We start from the raw sequence: 22633 nt of genomic DNA on the forward strand, positions 1-22633 counted from the left end.
TTAGGAAGGTGTATCATGATAATCTCAATTAACTACCATTAAAATAATATGCAAAGATATCCAAGTATCGTTAGTCACTAAATGTCATGTATCTCTCTTCCCACAGAGATTCAGCGGTACAACGCAAACGAAGAAGGATATTTTGCGTCCATTAATCATTCCAATCCATTAGATATGACATGTTGCGGAGGATAATGCTTTTACCAGTGTTGATGATGATGTTTAAGAATGATAAATTGTTGCTTTTCAATCATTTTCACCGCCGAATTATTGAAATAGTGTTCGTTATTATTTTGATAATGTCACGAGCTTTGAAACTAGCGGAATTTTGCGCAATGTGAGGTGTAAATGTTATTTATATACTTTTCCTTGTTTTTAACTCTGAAAAAGTAAATATTGACGGAAGCTAGATATGTGTTTTATCAATAGTAAGAAACTGCGAAATTAATCCTGATCGATACAGCAACCTTTATCGCTCACACAATGTTAGTCATAGAGTTGCTACCGGGAAAAAAAGTCATAACTTCTCAATTGACTTAAAAAAAAAAAACAGGTTACGTATTTATTTGCGTAAAGCTCAAAAATGAATGCTGCATTTAAGGAAACCAGGTCCGTCATTTAAGCAAAGATTTTAAATGTAATGTTTCAAAAATTCCAATTACTTTTTTTCCCATTTTTCTCGAGACGAAAATTTTATTTGAAATCCAAAACTTGAAAATACCTTGACTAAAATTTTGAGGCGTATTTCTGGTTTTCAATGCGTGAAGTACGCTTGTGAAAGCGGAAGAAATATCTGTATGTATGTGTGTGTCTGTCTGTCTGATGTTACTGTAAAAATCCGAAATCTGGTAAATAACTACATTAGCCTGTGAACATCAACATTCACATACCACAGACATCAATGAAAGACCGAACAATTCCGGTGAATCACCGGTGAAATTCGACCTTCTGCAATTTTTGGCCTTTCTCGGTAGCCTACAGAGTGAGCACAAATTACGGACACGATATTAAAAATCCATATTTTTGAAACTGTTGCTCATATCGAAATACATTATACATGAATGTGGAGACATATGCTAAGTTTTTTTTTTTTTGAGTTACAAATGTTTGATGTGTAAACTTTCTGTTACACGACAAGCGTGTAATCTGTTGTACATTTCGATCCTCACGACTTGTAATTTTTTTTAATAGGTTTCGTCAATGACACTGTTTATAAGCGCCTGATGCCGAGAACACTGCAACATTTTTAAAAATGTATTTGTGCAGCATTTAGAAACATTGACAGGGAAATACTTTGAAATGTGTGGAACGAACAGATTGGATGTTGTCGTGTAACAAAAGGAATTGAGCATTTAAAGCGGTACATTTTGCACAATGTGCTCACACATTGCACATTTGTGCTGTTGGAAGCAAAACTTAGTATATTTGTCTTTAAATTCATATATTACTTCTTGTAATATGTGCAATTGTTCGAAAATCTGATTTTTTAAAATCTGGTTCACCAATATTGCTTAATGAGTAGTTGGAGCAAAAGTGGTGTAAGTTTTTTTTTTTTTTTTTTTGTAATTTCTATTTACACCATCAGATGTTTGTTTTCACCGCGCTCTACTTCATACGATTTGCCGATAGAGAGTAAGCGTAAGTGCAGCAGTAGTGTTTTGTGCATTAGTACTAACCATTCAATTACTCACTGAATTATCACTTATTCTAATATGTGCTGTAGTTTTGAAAATATCATTTTCTAAAATCCGGTCCATAACTTGTGCTCATCCTGTATATATGAGCGGCTTTGAGCAAAGGTAGTGTAAGTCAATATTTTTATAATTTGTTTTTACGTCATCAGAAATTAGTTTTAACTGTACTCTACTTCATACGATTTGTCTATAGATAGTAATCGTAAGTGCAGCAGCAGTATTTTTTGCAAAAGTGCTAACCATTCAATTACTCAAAATATTTATTGACTTACACTTCTTTTGCTCTTAATGGCTCATACATATTATCTTACTAGAATCGTCAATATGGCCTAACACCAAGGGTTCTTAGTGGTTAAACCAACGCTGCGTATCTGAAACGATGCAAAGCAAGCTATAGCTGCCTCTTTCCCAATTTCAGGTGACACTTTTATTGCTAGTCGAAAATGCTGTCTGAAATCTGTCATAGTCGGTTAAAATTTTTGTGACATGTAAGTGAATTTGAAGAACAGCTTCAAAACGTCAGCTTACACATTTGCTCTGCTCCAAGCAATCGACTTTTTTCATGCATGATGTTGGGGAGTTGATGGAGAAAAGTTGTATGCTTTGAAAATTTCTGTTTTATTTCGGTCCTGTGTCGGTGAAGTCCATTTCAATTCAGCTTTAACTTAGAGAACTGTTGTCGTATCGGTTGCTCCACTGAAAAGAGTATCATTTGAAGAATTTACGAAAAGGAGGAGAATTCTATGTTTAAAGAATATATTTTTCCTCACAAAAATCTATTTTTTTTAACGAATGTCATCTAGCATGTTCATGTACTAAGCTGCTCAACATCTTAAGTGCCAATTGTGTGAAATAGTTTTTAAACTCGCATTTCGTTTAAATTGCAGTTCCAAAAAAGAAGGTCTTAATATTTTTTTCGCATAAGTATTGAATACGTACAAAATTTATCACATTAAATTTTTTACTTTTTTTTGCATTTAAAGAAGTCAAATCAGTTAAAGTGCAACAGTTACGATTTCGAAAATTTTCAAAAACATAGTTTTAATTAGGAAGTACATGGATTTGCTCTGCTAGTTTTGTATTTTGTGCATCAAATGATCATTTAAAAAATTGAATACCATTAAAGTCAAAAGGATTTCTTTCCACCGAATACTTATTGTCAAATTCAACATTGTTTTTAAAAGTTAGATCTTTCTTTCCTCAAATAATACAGTCGACTCCCGCTACAACGCGATCCGACTTACGCGAAATGGCTATAACGCGATTTTTCCCCCCAATAAAGAATTTTAGATTTAACGCGGATTCCTCGCCCGCAACACGAAAATTTTCGGAAGGGAATTGCGGTTTGTAAGCATCGGCTTTGTTATTGGCTGCTAAAAATAGGACCTTCATCCCTTTAGCATCACTGAGAGCGGAAGTTCTCACATCGTACTAGTAAGAACATCGCTTTTTCCATTTATTTTTTTCATTCTAAATGTGAATATTGGTGAAATATAATGACATCTAAGAGCGCCGTTTCATCTAAAATTTGTGAAGATGAAAGAAAAAGAAAGTTTCTGACAATTAAAGAAAAGCTAAAGGTTATATGCATGAAGAACTATAAAATGCGTTGAAGGTAGTACGACAATTAGGTTTGAGTGAATCTTCCATATGTGCAATTAAAAGTCAAGAAAAGGAACTCCGTAAAAGTTCACGGAGTAATATCTATGGGAAATGCAAAAATTATGAAAATGGAAGCTGCTCTTGTATTGTGAACTTAAGAAACCAGGAAGAGAGGTGTTATCATAGATGGAAACGTTATAAAAAAAAAATAGTGAAGCAGCTATCCACTATAATATTAAAATCTGTTCGCGTCCGTCTGTCTGTCTGTCTGAAGATCGATCTTCTCGAGAACCACTGCGAATCGGGAGTCAAACGAGATACCGATCAATTCGAAATTTTCCAAAGAAAACAATAGGACCAATCTCATAATTGTACGACTTTAATTAGCGGAGATATTAATTAAAAAGTTAATTAACATAACGCTATTCAGGAATTTTTATTTCTTTCCTGTTGCCATTTTGCATATGAGTGAGCAAATAAAATTCTAATAATTGTGTCAAAAGAGATTTTTTTGTCTGCTGTCCAAATCTTAAAACAACGTTTCCATCTAGAATTTAATTTTTAATTAGTTTAAAATTGGTTGCTCTATTCGGATATTTATCGTCTGTCCTTTCTTATTTTTTCACATTCAACGTTCTTAACTCTTTTCAGCATATGAAAAATGTTTCTTTAGTAATGTTTATTGATTGAAGTGTAAGTTTATTATTCACCGGCCTCATATTTGGGTACATTTAGGATGTGCGACTAATTATGTTTATTTTGTTGGACTTTTTTCCGTCACATGGGTGAGTTTTCGAATTGTAATAAATCTCTTTTTCCTTCCTGTTTCGATTTTTGCAATACAGTTTGTATCGTTAAAAGAACACGTTAAATTAAGATTGTTTGGATTTCTTTAAGTGAAACAGAGTTGAACAAAAAAGATTGTTTTTAAGGATTTTAACTAAAGCTTAATTGGAATCTGATGGCTTGATATTAAATTAATGCTTTAAATTTTTATGTATACAACATATACCTGCATGTTGTACCCTTTATATTGAATACAAACAGCATATATTCAATATACAGGGTTAGCATAATAGAACACATTGGTTTTAAAAATTTATATTTCATAAACTATTGCACTTGCCACTATAAATGATACATAAAATAATAATCATTTATATTACATAAAAATAATTTACTATAACTATATGCTTGTGAAATGCAGCGTGACATGTGACGAGGAGATGGGGTAAGGGGTCAAATGTTCTGAAAAAATAGTGGGACGTAATTTCGCTCACTCCTTTCAACAACGCCAGGCCTCAAAAAACGTGATTTTTTAGGAGAGTGATTTCAAAAAGTAAGATATCATGTAGTAAAACTGTATTTCAAGCTGCTGATTGAACTTTTTCTTAAGCATAAGGTCTTTTTCAAGAAAATCTACTGTTTCTTCTCTGTTTCATGAAGAAAAGTGTAAAAACTGTCCGTTTTAAAAAGTTGCGTTTTATTTATGACGTTCTTGCTCTAAATTTAAAAGATACTATTTGAAAAATCTCAAAATATGTCATTATTGTTACTTATTGTTCTTTTGATAATACCGACATAAATGCAAATAGTGAGTTCTTCATTAAAAAAATGAAGGAAAAATGCTGTTTTTGTGTGTGCAATTCTGTTTTCGTAATAAATAGTACCATCTTTCACTAAACGACACAGATGTTTCATGCCTAATGGATCAAGCACAATCAAAGATGTCTCATTCTTGAAACGAACATTCCGAAAATGCTTGAAAATGCAATTACGACACTTTTGCCCTCTAACGACGAAATATTAAATTATAGAAATTCAGGTCTTACAGAGATATGCTACTCATTCATAGCAGTTCAAAAAAAAGCATAACTCTCAAAATTGCTAATTTTTGAGTTATGACGTTTTTGAAATGAGTGAGCAATTTGTGCACAGCCTCATAGCACTCTAGAAATTTTGTGATAAATATATAAACACACGCACACAAAAATAAGGTCTGGAGGAGGATGGGATTTGGACTTTTATTGTCTAATGGGAATTTTAGACTCTGACCTGTCGGTTTTGTGTAAGAGACGAGAAAAATGGTCGAAGTAAGAAACTCTTAAGGCTAGAGACACAAATGGGTTAATTTTCTTCCGGCCCTTGACGCACGGACGCAAATATTATTTAAAACTGTGAAGCAGGAGGGAGTTAAGTATTTAAATTACCTTTCAAGAATGTCGTGGCTGTTTAAACATGACATAAACTGTAGACTAAGAGCTGTGTCAAAGCGGAAATATAAAGTCTTATAATGAAACTGGTTGATGTTAATTTCCTGTTTTAGTTTCGTTACACAATCTAACCCCGATTTTATGAATGTTAAGTGATCATTAAATACTATCGTAAAGTGAAAGGTATCGTTAATTCTGGAAGTCATATTAGGAAGATTGTTAAACATGTGTTTTATGAAATGCACGTGAAAGTTCTTGTGCGTAAGTTTGCTTCTTGTGGAAACTAACTTATTGTTTTTACTTCGACAAATAATGTTTTTATTGGTATTTTTCTTTTTTTCCCCTTTCAGGATAGTTTAATGCATTTTTTTTTTCTGAAACTATTTTTGAAAGTTTATCAATGATTTTCATTGTATTTGCTGCTATACTGGTAACACGAAACAATTCAATTCATATTCTAATCTGTGTATATGTTACTGTGAAACTCTGAAATCTGGTAAATATCGACATTGGCCAGTGAGTATCAACATTCACTCACCAAAGACATCGGTGACAGACCGAATATTTTCAGTGAATCGCCAGTGATCGTGACTTTAATATTTTGTGCTCCAAATTTTTGTGTAACAACTCTAACATTTCGTAATTACGACAGTTCACTAGTTTATATACAGTAGAACGTCAAAAATCTGAATTAATTGGTACCATTGGTAGTTTGGATTTTCGAAAACACCCAAGAAAATACCGTTTAGGAAAATAGTATGGCATTTATTAAATTAAAATGGTTAGAGAAGATGTATGTACAGTAGATAACGCTACAATATATAACTAATTTTAACAAATTTTAACGAAAATTAGCTCTTATTGTTAACTAAACATAAAGGAAAACTGAAAAACAATTACAGTACTGTATGCACTTTAAAAGGAACTTACAAAGTGTTCGGTAATTAAACTTAGAACATTGAAAGAAAATCGCAGTCTAAGAAAATTAGTGATTACTGTATGCAATTATTTATTTAACGAAATGTATCTGTTCCTCAACAATTGTGGAGCAGTTTAATAACACTCCATGGATAATCGTTCGGATTTTTGACCTTTCGGATTTTTGATGCTCGAATTCTCTTGCCTTTCGGATGTTAGACGTTTAACTGTACATCATATATTTTTTGGATTGTGTCGTGTATTGACATAAATGTTCTTGACATAAATGCTTCAATCCTATGTTCTTCTCAACAAAAACTTCTTATCTTTCAGCAGGCTCTTTTTTTTCCTTCTGGAAATGGCTGACCCTGCTGAATTATCTCCCTTTGCTCCGTCTGACCGTCTGAGTTTGGCTTCGCTGCCATCTCTCATCGGTGATGGTGAAGAAGGTGGTGGTGAGGAGGCCTGGAATCTGGGTCCTCTTCCGGATTGCCGAGAGGAGGACATAAACTGGAAGGAACGGTATATAGAACTGGAAAGTTCTCTTGATAAATTCCGGCTTCAAGCTACGAAAATCCGGGACATCCTGAAAAAGAAGGTAAGAATCTTTTTTTTTTTTTAATTGCTCATAACCATAATAGCGCAGCCATAATTTTCTTCAGTAAGGAGTTGGGTTCATTTTAATCCCCCCTCCACCTCTTACCCTCAAATGCTCCCCCGGTTGTGCTCATGTTCATAGCGGAGGTTTTATAGATACTTTGGAACTTCTTGTATCACAAGAGTTTCTGCAATGTTGAACACTGTAAAAGCTAAAGTTGTTTTAGTTATTAAGTCATGAAATAAAATATTATTTTTAAAAGATGATAGTTTGTGAATGGCCGTTGAAAGAAGAAACATTCAAATTTTGCCAGGTCGTGAAATGTAAAACAAGAAGAAATTGGGAGTTATATTACCCAAATTCAAAATAATAAAATATCAGAACTGTTTAAACTAAACTTGTCCCTGAGTCGGGAAAGATGAACGCATGCAAATTAAAAAGACTAAAACTCGTTATTCATGAATGGGTAAATCAATTTAAACAATTTTTCTGCTATTATTTTAACAATTTATGGATCATTAACAGATTGGAAAAATAGATTTTTTATATGGGCCAAAATATTAGAATAATCTTTTCATTCAATGTGAATTTTAAAAAGTATAATATTTGCATACCTGTTACCCTATAGTTTGTCACAAGTATGGAGCTTTGCGCCTGGATAGTTTGACGCTCTTTTAAACGCCTTTTATTGCTCAAAATGGGTCGCCAAGGTGATAAATAGGAAAAAAACGAAGTTAAATATTGTATCATTTCTTAAAGTTAGAAAAAATCTGTCCAGCTCAATTCAAATGAACGTTTTACAATCTATGGTATGTAAGGTTTTAAAGGAATATAGAAGGACTGACCAACTAAAAAGTAACCGAAGTAAACAAGGTAGAAAAATTGTAACACCTGGCAGAGATGAACCCAAATTAAAGTAAATTTTCCAAAATAATCGTTGAAAAATGCTTCTTACGTCCATAAGTGTTGGAAAGAATGTATAGTTATCTTGTTCACACCAACTACACTTGGACGGCTGCATAAACTGCAGTTTTAATTGCGGATCTATGAAGTAAGACCAAAGCTAAACATGAAGCAGAAACGTGCTCGAATCTCCTGAAGCAAAGAGAAGCTGAAACAGGGGCAACAAGGTTGGAAAAGCATTATATTTAGTCATGAATCATCTTTTGAAATATCTGTAAACAAAAAAAGGTGTTCGAGTTGGACGTTTATAAAGAAAAGTGTATGTGAAATCTTGTGTAAGACGTTCTGTCCACTTTGACACACCCTTCTTGGTTTGTGGGTGCATGAGGGCTGCTGGAATCGGGAAGTTATATATATCTTAAAATAAAACAATGCTTGACTTCCGCTGTTTATCAATAATACTGATGATACTTTATCTGAGGCACTGCAGTTACACATTTAGTGACACATTTTATCTTTCAGTAAGATTCTACTCCGTGTTACACCTCTAAATAGACTCATAGATTTAAACAGAAAGAGGAATTTTTGTATTAAACTGATCAAGAAACTCTACCAATATCGATGCGATCAAGAATTTGTGGTGCAGTCAAATTTAAAGAAAACGGTTCAAGACCTGGTGCCCGCCAACAAAATTGAGCTCGTTGCCGCATTGAAGAGGCTATGGAAACAGTGTCAGAAACGATTAATGTAAACAGGTGGTAGAATCCGTGTGAGAAAGGATTAAAGCATTGAATCCAGCAAAAAATGACGCATTCTAGCATTGATATTGTTTCTTTTTAAAGTGTTTGCTCCCCCTTTAATATGAATATTAATTTTTTGACTCAATGTAAATCTTCATCACTATAAACTTTTGGATTATTCCCTCTAAGTTTATTTTTAATTGAGTATATTTGAAATGAAATGCACACTTTAAAGTCTAAGAAATGTGACACGTTCATTTAAATACCTAATTGCACTTATATTTGGTTATAATAAACTTGTTTCCGAAAAGTGGGATGTATTCTATTATTTTGAATTTGAGTAGTATTATATATTAGTTTTTCAATTATATAGTTTTTGTCTATTCGCTTTAAACGAAAATAAGATTTGCTTAGTAGATTTTTAAAGGATTTTTAGTTTTAATGAATATACTTAATGGAAAAACTATGGTTGAAGTCCGGGATATTCTGAAAAAGAAGGTAAGATTTCCGTTTTCTTCACATTGTTCTAACGCGGTTTTCAATTGGAAGGAGTGTGATTCATTATAATTCTTACTTCCCTCCCCAATGCCTCCATGATTGTGCCCCTGCTCATGAAGTTTCATGGACATTTTGAAAAATCTTAGAAATTATATGAGTTTCTACAATGTGAAACGACATAAAAGAAGAAGTTAATGAGTTATGAAATTTAAAATTACATAAAAGAAAGTCATTGAAATTGTAGTTGAAACATAAAACTTAAAAATTATGTTAAAAAGGTAAATATCGTCGCCCCAGTGCAACAGTAAGATATCTTAGTGTTATTTCTGGGATTAGATGTCTTAGTGTTGCTCGGAGGCGACGATATGCATTCACATTTTGCCATGAGATGAATTGTTAAATAAGAGTAAGACGAGAAAAAACATTAATAACTCGGTTTTTGTTTACTCACTTAAAAAATAATACGATTAGTTTGGTAGATCTACGTACATTACAAGAAGAACCGGTAAGCATTAATTTTCACATATTTGTTGATCTGTTCAGCTCTTTTGACATTAGCAATTGAAACAAAAAATAGTCGAGCGGGCAGCGGGGGGGGGGGGGGGGATAGATTCGTGTCAAATGACTCACAAGTGAGTTAGGAATCAGATGCAGAGAAAATTATGTTTCAATATTGTTAAAGAAAGAAAAAAAACTGGTTTTCAGTACAGACAAGCATTTTGACGTTCTATAACTAATTTTTAGAAGTGCTAGCTAATCTTCCCTGTAAAATCATTTTTATTGAGCATGCAATGCAAGCTATTCCTCTTTCAAATTAATTTATCAATGTTAATTAGTGCTCTGAGTAAAATAACGCAAAGTATTCGATTTTCAATGTTTAAAGTTTGCTTGCGATTGCAAAACTGACTTTGTGGTATCGCCTGTGTCACAATAGTATCACCCGATACTGGTAGCTACACTTCCTGCTTAGGTTGTTTTATTTATTTATTTATTTACAGAGGAGACGGTACTCTTTAAAGTCCAACTCACTGCGTCTCTTAAAATTATATTTTCAAAATAACTATTTGCTAAGTGATTAACCATAAAAGAATTCTGAATTTGTTTGTTTGAAAAACTACGAGTCTACTGATACTGGAAACAATGAAAATTTACTAGATTTTTTTACATACTGGAAATACTGAAATTATATTCGAATTTTTATTGAAAAATATGTACTATTGATTTGAACATAGGGGCAAAAAGAAAAAAAAACTGTTGTGCATACTAACCTAGAATGAGATGAGCATGGCTTTTTTTTTTCCTTTTTAAATGGAGATATTTTAAACTTATATTGTATTTAATTATTTACGTATCCTCCCGATGTTATCTATCAATGCTAGCAAATGTAAAATATTTTGGTGTTTTAATTCAATTTGAATTTCTTAAATGGCTTTCCCACTTCTTGTAGCTTAAATTGGCAAAATTAAATCATGTTAAGAATTATTTGGATCGAAATTCTGAAATACTAAGTGTTACTAAAGAAAACATCTGCAGTAACTGTTTTAAATTTTTTCCTTTATTTTCCATACAAAAATAAAAGAAAACGTTAAACTAATTAGAGTGTTGTGAGAGGTGAGGGGGGGGGGGGAGGCTGCTCTGTTTTTCAATGAAAATGTAGGTACCGAACAAACGAATAAAGCTCATTTTATGATATTTAATGTAATAGTTAAACTAAAAGTACATATACGTGTCACAATTCTCCCTAGGGTTTGGAAAGCCTATTAAAACAAACAAATTACCAATCCAGCAACAACGTTGACCTTACTGGAGAAAAAAACAACTTTGCTAGTTTTATTTCACAAATTTTGATCTGTGACTGTTTCCTGAGGAGGCAGCTATCAAGTTTAAAGTCTAATTCTTGTTTCACTCGCTGGAACATGTCACGATCAATAATTGTTCATTTTCTAACAAGATGGAACACCTCCCCATTATTTGACAGACAACGAGATTCACCCTTTTCCTCAACAACGAGCTTCTTGCTCCTTGAATTGGACGAGGGTCTGAGGACGACAACTGCCATCTTTTGTAGTCACCGGGCTCTCCGGGCCTAACTCCTTGTGATTTTTTTTGGGTTTGCACCAAAAATCATATGTTCGTGTCACCTGTGTTTCGTGATTTACAAAATTATGATCGCATTTGCTACCATTGATCTTGACATCTTACGAAGAGTGAAGCAACATATAAGACTTCAAACTTGATACCTGTCGCCTCACGAAACGTTCGCATATTGAACATTTTAGAAACAAAACTTGTAGAGTTATTTTTCAGTAAAGTCAACGTTGTTGCTGTATTGGTAATATGTTTGCTTTAATAAGCTTTCTAAACCCTTTAAGAAATTGTAAAACACCTTTAAAGGTGAAAAAAAAAAAATCATCACTAATTGAATTTAGTGTGTTACTTTATCTTTTTATTTTGACTTGAAGTTGCGAAAACTTTTTTTTTCTTTGGATATGGTGCTGAAAAGTTTTTAAATGTCATACTGGAAATATTGGAACTTTTCTGGAATTTTGGATTGCCAGACCTGTAGGGATCCTAAAAACTTAAATTCTAGAAATTTTACGCGAAAAGTTAAGATCTTTTTTTACGAGAACCAACCTATTTACTGAATACCTCGTGACTGGTTTTTCTACACAGCAGGATTTAACAAAACAATTTCAATGAAAACCTTCCTGTGGTTTGAACTTAGAAAGCGTTAATCATAAAATCCAGTTACATCTATTTTCTTCTAACTGCAAGAGAAAAATAGAACGGTGGTAAACAACAATAATTTCGTACTCCATCAGCGACGAAGATTTCCTCCTGTTATTACATTTACAAATGCTATTTTCCAGGAAAAACGCTAAAGCTATTAAATGTGAACTGTTTGAAATTTTTTTACATCACAATATCACACATCCAGTGTGTGTTTGAGTTGGAAAGAAGTAATGAGTTATTTTCAAGCCTAACTATAAATAGTTGAAAGTGTTTAAAGAGATGTAAATTAGAGGAAAAAATCAGTCATAACATAAACACATGTAACACAAAATGAATTTCCTTCCAAATTTCATGAACTTAACAGTACAAGTAAAAAAAAGGAAACATGAGAAATACTTGAATCTGGAAACCCGCTTCTCTTCTTTAACGTTGAATGACTTTCATGAGTCACTCAGAAAGATCAAAAAGAAAAAAAAAAAATAGAGCATGTATTAATGAAAGGAGACATGGAACCAATGTCTCTCTCAAGATTTCAAGGTTATATTTAATGCGAAAAAGATAAAAATACAAAAAAATCCTACGAATCGCGAGTTAGTGGTTTTTAATCTTACAGATATTTTTCTTTAAAACCATTCAAATGTTTTTTTGTTGCATTTTTCAACAGAGGCAGCCCACTAAGGTTTTGAGCGAGCGTTCGGGCGAATTCCTTTTTTTCTCTCTAATAATTCGTTTAAAGAGCTTTGTTTTCCTGATCTTGGATTTTTTTTTTATTGCGTTGTTGGTAACTTTGATATTGTCAATTATCTAAATATTTAGTTTTTTTACATAAAAATTGTGTAACAATATTTTCATTGTAAAATGTATTTCATGTGGTTAACAATTTAGTTTTGTTTTTCTTTTTTTTATTACCGTTTTTTTAAAAATTACATTGTTGGCAGCTTTAATGTTATCAATAATCCAAAATATTAATTTTTTAACGTAAAAATGTTATTTTAATATTTTCATTTGAAAATGTAATACTCTTGATCTAGTGATTTTTTTTTTTTTTTTGAAATATGCTTTTTGAAAGTCAAAAAGTATGAAATGCCGTGGGAAAATGGCAGAAATAATAAAAACATCGTTATTTAAAAGATTACATTTGTATTAGCTATTTTTGGGGAATATTTTTGTTTATTAAACTTTCAATTTAAATATTAAAATATTAAAAAAATGAAACCTAAATAAAAAACATTATGTCAGGTTATAAAGGTTAAAAATTATCAAATTGTTTTTCTAAGCAAGATTAAGAACCTGTAAGATTTTTTAGATGGAATGAACTGGTTAAGAGTAATCTGGCTCATTTGTTTTTGAACAGTTTGAGAATTTTGGTATCTAATCGAAGAAATAATTACTACCTAGTTTAGAGCAATTAAAGAATGACTAAAAGCTGTGTTTCAGGATATAAGACTTTGCCAAAGCTTATTTGTCACCTTAAATTTAATGCTCATATAACAAGAGAAAAAAAAATCTTTTGTGATTTTTCTACCTAGTTCTAACTATTGCTAGATAAAAAAAAATGGTCGTTAAAATCTCACGCTGTCATTATTGGAGACGTAAAAATTATCAGAAGAAAAAAAAAAAAAAGAAAGAAAGGGAATAAAAGCGAAATATCTATTTTAGTTTGACACCGTTGATAAATTGCTGAACGTATCTCCTGGTTTTCCAGGGGGAAAAAATACGATATCACCAGAATTGATTTTATATTAGTCGCTTTGAAATATTTATATCTTTTAGCTGAGATTTGATATTCGATTCTTGTTCATTGCTAGATACTTTTACGACCTTTTGCCAACTTTTTACAAAATTTAATTTGCGGGGATTATTTTTTCCTTTTCCCCCTTTACTGTTACATTGGCTTGTTCAAACCACAAAGTCCAATACGTGCTGGTCGGAAAAATTTTACTTGTCGAAATATTTTTATTGGAATTTGATGCGGTTATTAGGGTTAATTGAATCACCTTTGGAATAGAAAGTATATAAAAGGTTAGGTCGAAATTATCTGAATATAACAGGAGACTGATTCCTGTTGTGCGTGTGTGTGTGTGTGTTGACTTGATCGATAAAAGCAATCTTGTTCCTATGAACCAGATGAGATTACGTTTGAAATTTCTATATATCCAAGCAATCATTATGATCTTGATTCTTGGTGTTTATTTAATTGTAAAAGTTTAAACTACATTACGATTTCAGTTTTGGAAATTAAGAAATGTATTTTTAGCATAAAAATGCATATTTAATACTATGCGTGACCCATTGGATGCCTCTTATTTGATTTTCCTTGCATTTTGTTTTAATATCGAAGTTTGAAATAGTTCTGTTGAGTTAGGCAATATGTATAGCTAGTGTTTTTTTTTTTTTTTTTGGGGGGGGGGGGTTCAAGATGTGAAAATGCTCTTTAGCATTTTTAGAGGAGTGAGGTTCGTTTTGGAGAAGCGAAATGTACGAAAAGTTTGAAGACCAATACTGCCGTGTGCAGGTAAGCGGCAGTATCTTCAGAAATGAGTTTTTGGAATGAAGAAATGTGTGTCGGAATCAATATTAACCACAGGGAAATCTTGGAATTAGACGCTTTTTTCGCGCTTTTTTTCCAGCAGAAACCAAATGAGCAAGCTTGTACAATAAAGCTAACGTATAATAGATGACAAAAATGTAAATAAAAAAAAATGAAAAATTTGCAGTTACTGCCCTTTACCTGTACACGACTGAATAGTGATCAATTCTATGGAAAAACTAACTTTCTGAGTATGAAGTGGAAATTAGGAGGAAAAGAAGATGTGCATCATTTTATTTTCAACCTGAAGAACGTTAGATATTTCGAATTTAAAAAAAATTAAAAAATATTCAAGTGTAATAATTTTAAATTTGCAGTTGCTTTTCCTCCGTTTTCCTTGGGCCAAATTTTTATTTTCAATGCATGAAATACAGTTATAAGAGCGTTAAAAATATCTTTGATTGGAAGTTGCAACAATTTAAGATAAATAACTGTATACACTTGGAATTCGGATAAGAAACACAATTTTAAGGTATTTTTTCCTTAATTAGAAAAGGGTGCTTCATTGGAAACAGTCGGAAAACTATTTTGTGAGTTTAAGTTGCAATTTATATTGAAATTTGAACAAATTTCCTTTTCGATCTTCAATGGGAAATGAGGTGCGTTTTCTCTTACGTAATTAGATATTGAAGATTTCGTGAAATTGTAAAATTGAAATTTCCTGCAATTGATTGCGACTTGAAATGTGCATGGCACAATATTGTACTTCCAATTTGAATTTCTAATTCAGACAAATGGGAGTTTCTTGAAATGAAACCTTGATACGTTTTATTTTGAGAGACAATTTGCTTGGTGCGAAATGAATTGAGATTTCAAAAGGTTATTTTTGGTAATTAACAAAATTGGTTACCTGGTGCATGTTGAATAATTTTTTCAATATCTATTTCTCAAGAAAAACAAATGAATAATTTACAAATTTGAACTTTGAGAAAAGGAAAACTGATTTAATATTAAAGGTTCTTTTTGTGCCTTTACTTGTTCCCTCTCCTGAAGAAGAGAAAAATAACTTCTGAAAGGAAGGCCTGTGTCTTTCAAGAATAAATCCCATGTTTATGAAATTATTTATCGTTTCTGAAAATTTTGCAAAACTTGTCCTTTTTTCTTTAAGGCTAAAGCTTTGAGATACAAACACAACCATGAATTATGTACCTTTTGCTTGGCTACAACAGCTGTCGAAAGACTTGTGTTTCTGACTTTTACCCCGTAAGGAAAAGAATCGAGAAAGTGTTTGCTTGTGTGGGCCGCTTGAGGCTAATTTATGAAGTGTTCTCTAAATTTTTTGTCTGTCTCTTGGAATTGAATTATTCGTGGAGAAAGAATTTATCTTTAGCTAGGGGATTCTCTATTCTTGTTAAGTGAAGTATATGACGATGTTTGAATTCCTCCTAATCGTTTTTTTTTTTAACCAGCTTCAGTTATATTCTTACGCTAAGAATTTCTGTCACTTTAATTTTCTTAACGGATTTTTTTTTTTTTTTTTCAGACCATGATTAAGTCAGAGATAGTTGCTTATCGATAACTTTTTTTTTTTTGTTAAAGCTTTCGCTGTTTGCTTAGACTTTTTTCACGGGTTCTAAATTAACAAAAAAAAAAAAAAAAAAAAAACTCGGGTTAATAAGGTTTATAGGAGTAATGTACCATATTCAATAGCGGAATGCCATTTTTATTTGAGACCAAAGTTCGATTTTATAGAATAAAAATTTCTATAAACGTAAAGTGTAACATTTGTGAGGATAGGAAAAACAGACATCCTGGCTTGCTCGCCAATAAATGTTGTGTCGTACTTTGAAAGTGCAGGAGCAAAAACAATTGTGGCTGTTTGAAATTTTTCACGGGTTCTAAATTAACAAAAAACTCGGGTTAGTAAGGTTTATATGAGTAATGTACTATATTCAATAGCGAAATGCCATTTTTATTTGAGAACAGTTTGATTTTATAGAATAAAAATTTCTATAAACGTAAAGTATAACATTTGTGAGGATAGGAAAAACAGCGCTGTGACTCAAAAAAAAAAAAAAAAAAAGAAGGGACAGAACATGGTGCATACACATGTTTCGGGGTTACAGTGAACCTTTTATCAATGCGTAAAATTGTAATCTTTGGGGTGTAAGCTGCATAGATATTATAATGACACATATAGTTATTAAAATATTCATTTCTATAATGAATTCTGAAAGCAACATTTGAAGAATAATCTTTGAAATTTAAATTAATTTTTATGAAGGAATGACGCATCGACAGCTACTCTCTGCGGACGTCTAAATACGCGGGGGGGGGGGGGGGTGGAGAAGTTTCACCGCACTGCTCATCATTACTATCTACTGGATCATCTAAAATCAAAAAATCAAAATGATTTTATTAGTTTGTAAGTTTCTGAAGTTAACAACGTCGATTAACATTATCATTATTTTAATTTTAACGTGATTTAAAGGTAGCAAAATTTTAAATTTTTTCGTGAGAAATCGGTATTTTGACTTTTAAGTGCCGTGAAAAATTGGAAAATCAATTAAAGAATGTGTGCTATATTTCTTCGACGATTTATCGCTTTAACAACTTTAGGAGCGTTAACTGAAAAGGTCGTAATTATTTTAAACTTGCCACTAGCAAATTAAACTACTATGTGTGCATTTCATTTTCGTTCATTTTTTTTTTTTCCATTTTACTCTGGAAAAATGCTTTAAAGCAAAGGTGACTTATTATGCTTCCACTTCCAGTGGTTCGTAAAAACTATGTCTGTATTTTACTTTCATGTGCGAATTGTGTAGGAAGTACTCCCTCTCATGCGGAAGTGAAATAATCCCAGACCATCTTTACTACAGTCGTAAAAAATTGTCACGCACGAAACAGGAAAATGTTACATGGTGTGAAACAACGTAATAAGGCGCAAAGAAAAATATTATTTGTGGCTCTTTAGAAAATCACGTAATTTTTGACAGAAACCATATTAATTTTAAATAAATTTTGATATTTGGATATGAAAAAATGTAATATACTTTGTTTTTGAATGAAACCAACAAGTTCCAATTCATGTGATTTTTTGTATTTAATAAAGAAAACACAGAAGTGTTTTTTTTTATAAATGACTGTTATTTACTGAAAAAAAAGTGAATATTTTGGAACTACGATTTCCTTGAAATATATATAGTGGGAAAACGTAAACTAATTTCGCTTTAACTTCTAATTAATTTTAATTATTCAGAACACCTTAATCAAATTTTTTTTTTTTTTTTTTGCAAAGAGAATGTTTGTTTACAGAAAAATTTCAGTTCTGAGTAAGTGAAAAATATACTAAAAGTTGGCTATATAAGTAATGATTTGAACTGAAAATTTCTTTTTTTCTCTTAAAATATTTGTTTCGTTTAAAATGCTTTGAAAGGTACATTTATTTACGTTTTTATAAGTATATTATTGAATAGTTTACTCCTTTGTTTTTGATAGATTTTAACACCATACATAACTCTTTCCTCAACAGAATATGTGATTCATATTCTTATTTCAAAATTATGTTTCATTTATTTTATATTATCTCGTATACTTTAGTTTAGAGGTTTCATGTTTTGTGATATTACAGTAAATTCGAAGCAATTTTAAATACAATGGATACTTAAAAGACATGATCAAGTTAAAGTTAATTTAATATAGGAGTGCACAACGTTTTTCAGTGAATGGCCACTCACACTACAAGCGCACTAGTGGAGGGCCACATGCTCCAATATTTTGCTTATATTAATTGCCTATGAAAAATAATGTTCCGCTTCAAATACAATAGACGAACATCCCTTGCAAGCGTTCCCAATTTTTCAAATATTGCCGTCTACTATTTAGAAGCCCACTAGTTTAGCAGATCACTTCATTTCCGGTGCATTTATTTATTTATTTTTCAATTACTTGTGTTCGGGAGGGGAGGGATGATAGAAAGCAAGGGAAAAAAAAGAAAGGAAGTAAAAAAAAGAAGTAAAAAAATAAGCTCATTGGGCTTTTTATTGTGTTATTAATTTATTTATTCATTTATTTATTTTTGACTTCACGTTCATTTTGATATCACATACTGAAAACGTTATTCCAATTACCAGCACGTAATCCTGAAAATTTTACAAGTCAGCAAGATTTTTTTTTTTTTTTTTTTTGAAAAGATAAAGCGTATTGATCATCAGATATTTCCGTATAAATTTTAAAATGTCATGATTTTTTTTCCCTTGCCTTCATTTTACATGCAAACCGAAATTTCCTGAAAGTGAAAACGGAAATTTGAAACTTAGTTCAATTTCATATTTGACTTTTGAAAATTATTTTTGGAAATTGAAGTGAAAACGAAATATTTCTGCACAGGTAAAACTAAATAGATCTTTGAAATATTATGAACCACCAGACACTGACTCACGACTCACCAATGGATCGCGGCCCATTCTTGATATAGTGTATTCAAATACATTATCCATTCTCCGAAAGGGATGGAGAGCTCAATCAACAAAATCTCTCAACTGCTACTTAAAAGTCATGACAGCCAAAGATCAGATTTCTGTGCAAAGCTAGGAGTTTGAAAATAATTGCTTCGCGGTTCTTGTTTAATAACTTTGGCTTCCTTAGTTGTCGCATTCGTTTCTGTGCCATGGGGTGAACTCTAAGATTGAGTGAGCTCTCGCCACGTGAGTTGAGGGTCGTGTCGCGTTACAAGGCGTAGGAGCTTCCTTTGGGGCCCCTAGAGGAAAGTTAAATTTGGCAAAGGATGTGCAGCCCCGCAAATCAACAGCCGGTCCGACTCATCTTCACGCAGATGACGTGATAGTTGGTCATGGTTGCTGCATTTTTAAAAGTCCTTATCTCAGTTTACTTTAATGTCGTGACAAACTTCAAGTACTGTATCTTGATCGGATCCATACATTTTAAGCCCCAACTGCAAAGAATTGATAAATCCTCCACTTGCCCATCGGATAGCCTGAAATTCAAGATATTAAAGTTGATAGTTATTTATCAGTCACAGTCATATTACCAACTTTCTCTTTGTGTCATATGTAGTGCGTATTATATATATATATATATATATATATATATATATATATATATATATATATATATATATATTCAATTAATTTATATATTTTTCTCTTTCAAAAACTCATGTTATTCCAAAAATAAGCCTTTGTTCTAAAACATCCTGTTCGCTGACAACACACAAAATTTATTGTAAATATATGTGATCTTTGCCACGAAAGGGTTCTAAAGGCGTTTAAAGCGTTTTTTCCCACAAGTTCGAAGAAGACTCTTAACAATAAGCAAAGTAATGGCACTTATCCATCAAAAACAAACCAGTGGCAAGATAGCTAATTTTAAGCCCACTCGCTCAAAGTTCTGTCTGGAATTTTCTCCAAAGAAAAAGGAGGTACACTTTTCGCCGAAACCTCAGGCAGACAAATTGCTGTAAATGCCAATTCTACTTCCAATCGACCCGCTGTTAAAATCGTTGGATACTCGTTATCAAGGTATAGTAATCATTTACTGTGATGTATATGTTCATGGTCCGTCAAATCTCGGGAGACAAATAATTCTCTCTTGCGACTACTTCTTTTAAAACAGGAATCTTTCAGGAACGATGTTATACTAATTATTTTTATAAATCCTGAGAAATAATTTGTCTAGTATGAGAAATAATTTGTCTAAAAGATTTTCCTAGTGTATAAGATTCTGCAATTTATCAGTCTCTGTATATGTTTAAACATAATAAGCGAACATACGTAATGCATGAAATTATTAGTCTTACTTTATAGTGATTGATTTTATTTATTGACGTTGTTTAAACGAAACTTTCCAGTCTTACAAAATCAGTGGCGGATGCAAGGGAAGGGTGAAGGGGGTCATGACCCCCCTAAATCGTCGACAATTAGCATCCGTCCACATTGTGTTCAGAGACTATGTAAGTAAAATATAAGCGATTTTCGTTGTCTTTCCAATTCATTCATTATTTTTGAAATGTCTCCTTTCATTGCTTATGAAATTAATTGAAGCGTTTATGCCTATTAAGAGCCCTATTCCCGACCGATTTCTTGCTTTTTATTGACACCCAAGTATTTTAAGAACTTTTTCGCGCTCAAACCCGTAGATTTGCTTTTTCATTTTTTATCATGACCCCCCATAAAATGGTAGTCTGTATCAGCCCCTGTACAAGATATATCTTAATTCTTCTTATTTACTCAGCATACAAGGTGACTTCATGTACTGAACTTTTTATGCTCAAATTGAGCAACTGACCGTCATTTCTGATGGTCTCTAAAATTTTTTTATTTACACAGCATAGTTAATTTCATTTTAAATTTTATGAAAAAAATCTTGTCCTAAAAAAATGAATATTTACCAATTGATTTTAAACTGAAATCCAGCTTGTTACTTTTTAACAGAATGAGCACGTAATTGTATTTTAAAAATCAAACGTGATATATTATAATATCAATGGTATATTATAAATCTAATAAATAAAGTTGCAGTATATATTATCATCAATAAATCAATCAGTGGTATATATAAATCAATCAATCAGTGATATATATTTGATGTTGAAATTGAAAATGTTATTAATTCTTTCATATGACAGCAGAAACAAAATTCATTAAAAAAAAAACACACACAATGGATTCACGTAAACATGTGGGGCAAAGCAAAATAGCGCGGCAAAGTGAAATGGTGAAATGTTTACTCCTTTTTTTAGCGCCACTTACCTAGTAATATTTTAACAATGTAGTGACATATGCAGTCTATTCTAGTCAAGAAAAAAATACCTCTGAAAATTAAAGCACATGATAATACAAGCAATTTTCAAAAATTGATACTCAAATTGCAATATTTTGTTGTAAGTCAAAAATTATTTGTGTTATCAAATGATTAAGTTCTTGTTATTAACATTTTAAATTTTAATTGGAACCTTCTAATATTCGGTGCAGTATTTGTTTAGTTAATTTTTAGCTTATTATTTTTTGTATTTTTAACACTTTTCACAGTTAGTCAAGTGCATGCAGGGCAAAGTGAATTAGTTCATTTTCGTTTACTTATTCAATCATTTATTAAATAAATTTCGTATTTATTTATTAACTATCTTATATACATTAATTCATTTAATAATTCACTTATTAATTAATTCATTCACTTATTTTCTTATTAATTCACTATTTTATTCACTCATTTATTTTTTCTCATATATTAATTAATAATTTATTCATTTATTAGTTTATTGTTTCATTACCTTTTTATTTATTCAGTTACCTTTTTATTTGCTCATTAATTTGTTCAAAAATATTTTTCACTTTACACCATGAAAAAAAAGACAACATTTTCCACTTTTTTTAAAGGCATAATTTTACTGCCAAAATAAATAAATAAATAAATAAATAAATGAATAAATAATAATAAAGTTTCAATGCAAGTTTTTTTAAAAAATACTATGTTCTTTCTTCATGTACTGTAATTTTCAAAACAAATTTCCGCTTTGTTCATTTGAAAAAGCTCAGTCATCTTAACTATTTCACTTTGCCCCACATTCCCCAACATAAACCAATTGATTTTTTAACGGAACTAAACTATTTAGTTAAAAAAAGTTATCGAATGACCATGCTTCAATTTTACATCATAAATTGACTGTATCGAAGTTCAACTGTTAATAATCCTTTTCCATTTGAGTGGAAATAGAAGAGAAAAGTACACAGAAGAGTTGTAAAATAAGTTAGTTCTTTTCGCAAGACTGTCATTATTGATTTTGGAATAAAATTTGACGCTGCGCTAAAACCAGTTGGAAAAATACCGAAAACCGTTATCGATTTTTGTTTTAATTTGCTGAGACAGAAATTACTTAAATCTTATCGATATTCAATTCTTTACATCTAAGTAGAACCGAATCCTTCGCAATTCCAAGAACAGATTTATATATTTAAGTCCCAGCTTCCTGTTACAAAAGATAGTGATTTTTCCAGCAACCGTTTAACGAATCACAATTCGTGTCATTTCTCCATTTGTTTTCTTTTTTTTTTTTTGTTTCAGTCATCGGGTTCGGCACTTGAACTATATCTTGACGTCTTTTTAAAGAACTTCTGAGATTAACAAAACGGGGCTATTAATAAGCGTTACGCGTGCTGCGTTCACGGCTCTTGGAAAGAAAGGTT

General features: G+C 31.6%; 1 protein-coding gene across 1 annotated transcript in view; it reads left to right on the top strand.

Moving 5' to 3' along the window:
• Positions 1 to 6931: 6931 nt before the first annotated feature.
• Positions 6932 to 22633, top strand: part of LOC129231828 (uncharacterized protein CG43867-like) — a 135454-nt gene continuing 119752 nt past the window's right edge. The window contains exon 1 of the mRNA XM_054866208.1: positions 6932 to 7025. The gene's annotated coding sequence lies outside the window, so the exon portion shown is untranslated. The remainder of the gene's footprint in view (positions 7026 to 22633) is intronic.

Source organism: Uloborus diversus, chromosome 10 (assembly GCF_026930045.1).
Source record: "Uloborus diversus isolate 005 chromosome 10, Udiv.v.3.1, whole genome shotgun sequence".
Taxonomy (NCBI): Eukaryota; Metazoa; Arthropoda; class Arachnida; order Araneae; family Uloboridae; genus Uloborus; species Uloborus diversus.